This window comes from Corapipo altera, unplaced genomic scaffold (assembly GCF_003945725.1).
Source record: "Corapipo altera isolate COAL_440 unplaced genomic scaffold, ASM394572v1 78, whole genome shotgun sequence".
Lineage (NCBI taxonomy): Eukaryota > Metazoa > Chordata > Aves > Passeriformes > Pipridae > Corapipo > Corapipo altera.
In genome coordinates this window covers 8,263,485-8,271,310 of record NW_020884904.1, presented here as the reverse complement: position 1 = coordinate 8,271,310, position 7,826 = coordinate 8,263,485, and the positions used below count along the sequence as shown (strand labels likewise).

Below are 7,826 nucleotides of genomic sequence, written 5' to 3'. Positions count from 1 at the left end.
ATAAACTATCCCATGGGCTACTCACAGGCCAAGTTTTCCAGAGGCTTTCATACTTGCTGGGTAACTGGTTTTCCAGGTTGTGGGATCTCATAAGGAGGGTTCATCCTAGCTGTCTTCCTTCTCCATGCAAAATGATGGGATGCATCAACCTCTGTTTTTATCTGCCTCCTTATATTAACTGCTATAGGAGTTTGCTTGGTTTACAATAGGCACCTAATTTCTGGACCTTAAAGTAAGTCATAAATCCACGTGCCCAAATCCTGTGTAGGGGTAAAGGGAAAAAGGGGGATGAGGAAGAGGTCAGTGTTTGATTGCAGGGAGAAATGAATATCAGTTTCCTGTGGATCAGAAACTTGTCTGTTTCCGTGGCTGTGTAGGTGCCTGACTTGCTTAAGAGCTGAAGGCAAGAATAAATTATAATATGTTGTAACAACAACTTTATTGGTCATCAAACTTGCAGACATATGACAGATGGTATCTTCCCTGTAAGCCACTAGATGGTGATCTTTATATTTGTTAGCCACGTGCCTAGGTAGGCGAAGACACTACTTTTTATAGAAACTTTTTTTTTTTCCTCACCACAAAAAGACCTCAGTGCATTTCCTGCAAGGAAAGTGAAGATGGACTCACTTCAAACAAAAACCAAAACAATTTGCTCTTAGTGCAGGAATGGAGAGTGAGATTGCTTTTGGTCAATGCTTGAATGGAGAGGAGGCTGGCGACCTGCTCCCATCCCTCATCTGCAAGCCAGACTCTCCCCATGTGGAGTGTCAGTGTTGCCTGGAGTTTGCTAGTGCTGGTCTGCTGGGTTCAGCCACCTGGATTCCCCCTTTGCAGGGTCTGGTTGCAGTTGGATGCATAAGGTGGTTGTGGGCTCACAGACTCAACACCTGAGATTTAATGCGCTCAGAATCTCTTATTTCAGCTTTACTGCATAGTTACCCTTAGGAAGCAGACAAATATAACTGAGTTTGTTTTAATCAAAAGGTAACCATGGCAATATTTGTATTGGAAACACCACATCAGGGGTGCCTCCATGCTGATGTTTGTACTCGGTACTGTATGTATCTTGGGCAGGTTCTGATGTGGCCTTCCTGGTCATAGACTAATACAGGTTGGAAAGGACCTCCAGAGGTCATCAGTTCAAGCCCTTGCAGGGCAGGGCCAAATGAATTCAGGTTGCTCAGGGCCTTGCCCAGTCCAATTTTGAGCTTCTCTGAGGATGGAGATTCCACAACCTCTCTGAATAGCCCATTCCAGTACTAGCTTTAAATGTAAATCTTTTTTCTTAATATCTAACTAGATTTTTGCCTATTGCAACTAGCATTGTTCAAGCAAAAAACTACCTGTGAGTAACCAGTGCATAAATTTTAGAGTGTCTGATGAAAATGAAATGAAATCTCTTTTCAGTACCATAGTCACTTAAGTCTCAAAGTAATGTTGAATTATTGGCCCTGCTTAATGGGATGCTAAGAATCTAATTTACCATCACCCTTGAGAAATCATTTGTAGGAGCTGAAAATTGTTGTGGTTGAAGATTTTAAATGCAACACATGTCAAGGAGATAGGGCAATAAGCCCTCCAAGAAGCTGCCAGATCAGTTGAATCCATACCAAATCTTCACAAGGTGGTGGGAATTGAGAAACCCTTTGTAGAGCGCAGTGCTGTTTGCTGTATTTGTCAGTGAAGTCTGCTTTGTCTGGTTCTGCTCCAGGCCATATGTAGAAGCAGCAAAGTATAGCGCAAAAGGCCGCCTATTACTATGCATCTTCCCTTCCCAAACTGGTGATAGAGAGTGAAGGATTAAATTCTGGTCAGAGAAGGACTGAGCCAGCTAGTCTTGTTGCACAGGAGGACAGTGAGCTAGCAGAAGTGTTTGTCTGGGGAGGCCTTTAATTCAAAATAACACACTAAGTAGTAAGCCCTTGGAGTTCATGTCTCTTGACCAACCTGTCCTGTAAAATACCACCAAGGGTGCTGAAGCTCAGCCAGAAATGTAGCTGCATCACTGCTCTCCCACATGAGGTGAGAGCCATAGTTTGCCAGGGCTTGCAGCTGTGGCCTCAAGATTTGTGTTGTTTCTGGGAGGAGAGGGCAACTGCTGGAGTGCTTTAGAGAACACATCAACCTGCTGGATGCCTGACTCCTCTGGGTGAGAAAGGTAGCAGAAAACTGCATGGGCAGCCCAAAGAACAGGCTGGTCTGATCTTTTTAAGGTACACTGTCTCTCCAGAAGCTTTCCAACTACATTTCTGCTGAGGCACACGTATAGACATCTATAAATGAGGGCTTGTTAGCCTTTCCCAGGCAGATGGATGTTCCAAAAAGCTTGCCTCTCCCTTCCCCCACACTAAGATGACTAACCTTATTCCAGTGAATTCAAGGTCAGCATGACCAGAGAAGATCTAACACAGCCAGAACTGTTCTGTTAGGTGAGGATTGAGCCTCAGCCAGCACCCAGGATCAGTCTGTGTGAGGAGGGCTTGTGGAGGCTTGGACCAAACTGCATCCAGTTTGTACCCTGTGCTGTAACCCATAAAACATTTGGCTCTCCAAACCACCACCCAGTTGTGACTGTTTTCTCCTGAACTGGCAAAAAACAAAATGCTGGAGAAAGGCAGTAGCTTAAGATTAAACTGCCTCAAGTCAATGAGGAGCATGACTTCCAAAGCGGAAAGACAAGCATAGCCCAAGTCTGTGTTGTGTCAGACAGAAGAGCATCAGTCAGTAGATTATGGCCCAGACTTGCTTGCCCCTTTCTTAGTTTTAAGGATGCAGGAGGTAACAGGGCTGAGACTGCTCTTTCTGGACCGTGTGTGTTCCCTCCCCTCATTCTTGAGAGAGGTGAACAGCTATCCTTGATTAGAAATGCTTGTAGATGTATTTACACTGAGGATGATGGCTTTGCCCCCAAAACCTCCCCTTGTAAGCTGTTCTGCTCTGTGATGAACCTCTAGGGATGACTCTCGAAACCTGGGCTTGCAACCTCATCCCTTCCTTTTCTTGCTGTAGCTTTGCTTCGCGCACTCTCACGCGTGTGCACACATAGCGTGTCTCTATACACGCCCCTCTGCTTCATTTTTTTCTTTTCCTTTTTGGCTTCCTCTCACTGTATTGTTTTAAGTTGGTGCCTGGGCTGACCGCCAGTTTAAATTTCATCTGCCTCTCTTCTCCTCCTTCTCCTCCTCCTCTGCCCCCCTCCTCCTCTCCCCCTCCATCCCCAGAAGTGATACTGTTTACTTTCTCTGCTGCTTTCTCAATGTCTTTGTATGCACTGCAAGGGATATAATCACCAGCTGTGGAGAGCTTTCTGAAACTCGAACATACTCCTCAGTGCCCCGGGCTAGCGACCTTGCCATTAAAAATAAATAAATAAATACAACAATGCTGTCTTTAAAGACAAGAAAATGCATTTTTTACATCTCAAGCTGGATCTTGAACAATCATGCCTGTTTTCTCCCTCCCTCATGCAGTTGGTGGGCTCACATATAGAGGAATAGCTATTTAGCTAGGGGCAAAAAAAGACAACCAAAAAACCTTCCCCCTCCCAAAATAAAAAATGAGAAAATGCAGCCCCTAAGAGCAACATTTTCCTTTTTATTTTTTTCCCCCCATTCTGTTGTGCTGTGTTTTGCTTTATTTTTCTCCTTGGACAAGAGGAGGAAGAGTCCAGCATGGAAGTGTCAGACATTGAAGGGCATTTTGTCTGCTGGACAAAGCCTCTACAGCACTAAGGCAAAGAAAGATTAGAGGATAAAAGTGTTTGCCAGGATTTCGTCTTCCTTTTCTTCTTCCTCTGTGTGTGTGTGTGTGTGTGTCTCTCCCTTTCGGGGAGGAGGTGAAAGGGAGGTCAAACCGTGCCTACTGACCTCTGCCCCTTGCCCCCTGTGAACCAGAGAGAAGCCTTTGAAGTTGTAAAGTGCCCACAAAAACAGCAAACCAAACATGCCGCTGGCTTTTCCCTCCACTTCTCCCTGCCGCCAGCTGCTTAATGGAAGGTGACAGTACGGAGGCAGCGAGACGGCGGCTCGGCGTGCTGCACCTCCACCCCAGCCCCAGCCTGCACTTAATTGGCATGTAAAAAGCCCACACACCCAGAGCAAAGGAGAGGAGGCAACACCAAAGGGTGAAAACAAGCCCTTGCTATCTCTCCTGGTGGCACCGGGGTGTCCTACACCAGCCTGGGCAGCTGCAATGTGGCTGAGGGTGACCTTGTTCCTGCAAAGTGTTGGGCTGAGGGGACTGGAGTGGGCTGGAAGGTCACTGTGGTGGCTGGAAAGAGGTGGGAGAGGTTCCCCAGATCCCTGCTGGCCCTGCCATGGCTTCTGCTGGCACAGCTTATGGGCAATGCAGGCACCACACTTGTGGGTGCTCCTTCTGCTCTCACAGCCATTGCAGGAGAGCCAAGATTCCATGAGAAACAGGCAAAAGAAACTGAAAAAGTGCTTGCCTCTCTTTTGCTTGAAATTTGGACTATTTTCAAAAGCAGTCCCAACCTCAACAGCAGGTTGAAATTTGTTACATGCTGTCTCATGGCAATAACTAGGGCTCCCCAATCAGAGAGCATGTTAGCACTAAGTGAGTGGTTTTTTACTCTAATACTTAGAGCATGGTACATGCTTTTTTTTTTTCTGCTGTTGTCTTTGAGGTCTATATCTTAGGGGAAGTGTAGCCTGAAGCATTTTGGATGCCCTCAAAGGACAGGGAGTTTGTTCTCCTTTTTGTGTGAACACCTTCTCTGTTTCCTGGTGGACAGAGGGTTGTCCCTGACGAGAACAGTGTTTCTGCTCCAGGAGCCCCTTCAACAATAGGTGACTTGTTAAGCTTTGTTGCTTTGTGCATAGGGTAACTCCTCATATACCAAAAATTATCTCTAAACCCCCATAAAGTCTGGTCCTAAACCTCAGGAAACTGGACTGGCTACTAGCTCAGCAAAAAAACCCAAAACAAACAAAAAAAACCCCCAAAAAAATCCCGAAAACAAACAACCCATCAGCCACCGTTCCCATCTACTGCAGGTAGGTTCATGCTGGCTGCAAAACAATTGCAGCCATGAGCCATGCACAAGTTCAGTAGTTTCTGCTGCCTTTTTCCTGTGCCTAGTGTGGGTTTCACCCCTTGATGCTGAGCAGGAAATCCCAGCCCAAATGAAGTCAAACTGAGATTTGTCATTGACTTAGTGGAACCTGGGACTTTGCTCCTTATCTACAGCAGCAGCATTCAGGGATTCATACCGAATAAAACTCCTTTGGCTCTCATTCTTCCTATGCTTGTGAGTGCCCAGATAAGCCCTGTGGGTTCCAGCTGGCATTTCTGATCTCACGCGTCTGAGGCCTGATAAGGTGTTACAATGTCCAACATACAAAATCCTGTTCGGTAGTTTTACCTCCTCTGTTCCTGTATGTAATTTTTTTCATACTTGAAGAGAATGTGTCATTCCTGGCTGATAACCTGTAAAGAATACAATAGTTAACTATAGCTAAATAATTAATATGCTGTGTGTCAGTAGTGACTGATGCTCAAAGCATCCAGAGCTGAAACTGCTCTTTTTTAAAATTCAAATTCAACTGCGTCCAGCACAACTATTAGCATGGATTAAGTCAACACCTTTTAGTCCTTCTGAGCTCAGTAAAATCTTCTATTTCATGTTTGCAGTTATTGTATGATCTCTCCATAGCACCTCTACAGAAGATCTGATTTTATCATCTGGAATAGCTGAGCTTTTACTCCTTCTCCTATTGAGACCAGGACTCCGTTTTATGCACATATCTAGTGATGCACAAAGTAGCTTCTTCTTCTTCCATCTTTAGCATGTGCCAGACTTCATCAAAGTTCTAAAATAAATAACAGTCATAAAGAAAAATAGTATTTGTTACAGCTCTGCCATTCCAGGCTATGAGGCAGAATCAGGTTCCCCATCTCAGATTCTGTTATTTCCCTCTGGGCTCATACCATGCTTACCACATAGAGAAGATTTCAGGAATTTGCTGTCATTGTGTAATATTCACCATTTAGTGTAGGGAACCTATGTCAGGCAGCCTAAACACTGAGTGTGGACTAAGAAGAGGGGAAGGCACCTCTGGGGGTGGTTTGGACCACATAAGTAGAACAGGAGCTAGGTTCCTACCCTCTGGGCTCTGAATCATGTTCAAAAAATGTCTGCCCTTCTCTCTGGAGTTTGCAGGGAGTCTCAGTTTCTAATTTGGACAACTCAGCACGGTCCACATGGTGAAATAGTGTAAGGACCCCCCTGCGTGTTTACTTGAACATCCATCAGAATGAGGCTGTGCTCACAGTGTCCTCAGGCTCCTCTTTGAGGGGAGCTTCTCTAGAAATGACTGGTTGTTATTGCATTTTTCACCTTGAGTTCCAACTTTAAAGTAGGACCTGCTTTCACAGATTTATTTATTTTTATTTATGTATTTATTTGTTTTAGAGGTAGTTCCTTTCTGTCTCCTCTACAGACTCTGTTCTCCTTGCATATGTTGAAGAACATTTTTTGCTTGAGTGTGTCACTGCTATAATTTCTTTAACTGCCTGCTCATTGCAGCACTGGTTTACCCTTGTGCAAAATTTGCCTTTGCACCTTGAAGAAATGTCTCATGCTTTAGTGCTGAGTGTGCTCAAGTTCCTTCCCTGCTTGCCAATACCTGTATTTAAGGAGAGCAGCCAGTGCTGTCCCTCAGAAGGTTCTGTCCATGAAGAAGCCAAGTCCATCTTCTTCACCAACTTTGTTTGAACCTGACTTTGTATTAGAGCAGAAATATGTGGCTTCCTAAAGAGTCTGAGTATTCCCACTTTTGTGACCTCAGATCTGTGGCCTAGGATGCCAGGAGTCTGAAGAGCCATATTTTGTTCCATGATCAGAATATCAAAGCTCCTCCATACTTGGCTCTGTCATTGGTTTAGCTGTAAGATAAATTCACCTCTGCCTGTCTCTGTGTGGCTGCCTGCAGTGCAAAACAATGACATTTCCTTTGCAAAATCTTTCTTGGACTATAGCAATGCAGGAATTTTCCCTTTAAAGAATTTTCTTATATTATTTCAGAGTTTTGCCTGCGGTGTCCACGTAAGAAGGTGGACACTCCTGCAGGTGAGCCAACTCCCCATCAAGAAAATGGACTGTCTTCAGTATGTCTGGAAGCTTTTCCAAATGTCTTTGTTTGGCAGCTCGTGATCCCCTCAATAGGCCCACAGTAGGGGCACCCCTGGCGCCCAGGGTCTCAAGGCTTAACACCTATCTCAGTTTCAGTCTGTGTGGTTTCATGTAGCACTTCCTTCCATTTGTTGTCCTTTTTCCATCCAGGCATTTAGGCAGCTTCGCTTGTTCCCCTTTTGTTAAGTACTGATTTCATCTTGGTGGCCCACATAATAAATAGAAGTGCTGCAAATAACTTGCCTTTATTTTCGGTTGGGTTTTTTTTGGGGGGGAGGGGAGGGCGGTATTTGTTTGTTTGGGTTTTTGTTTGTTTGTTTTGTTTTTGGTTGTTTTTTTTTTTTTTACCAAGCACTTAACTACAGGATATTAATGTCAGATAAAATCTCCAAACCATCCTGCTGATGACCACATCAGCATCTCATGGTTCCAAAAGACTTTATACAAAGTCTTTCTCTTTTTTGATACCTGTGAGAAGCTTGAGAGATGAAAAGACAAGCACCAAAACCTCCTCTCTTTATCTTAGTTCTTTCAGATACCACTTCTAGTGTCCTAGAGATGGTGAGATGCCCAGCAAAATGTTCAAAGATCATCTGAAAACATGAAGGCTACATGGTTGGACAGACTGAATGCTGATCTGTGGTGCAAAGGCATTTTGTCATGATATTGT

The 7,826-nt window shown here is 44.6% G+C and overlaps 1 long non-coding RNA gene across 1 annotated transcript; it reads right to left on the bottom strand.

The window, feature by feature from the left end:
* Nucleotides 1-547: 547 nt before the first annotated feature.
* On the bottom strand, nucleotides 548-6,783 carry LOC113950832. Its single transcript, XR_003528897.1, has 3 exons — nucleotides 6,651-6,783; nucleotides 5,387-5,451; nucleotides 548-603 (listed from the first exon to the last, which is right to left on the bottom strand). It is a non-coding gene; the product is annotated as an uncharacterized LOC113950832 (long non-coding RNA).
* Between the last annotated feature and the right edge of the window lie 1,043 nt (nucleotides 6,784-7,826).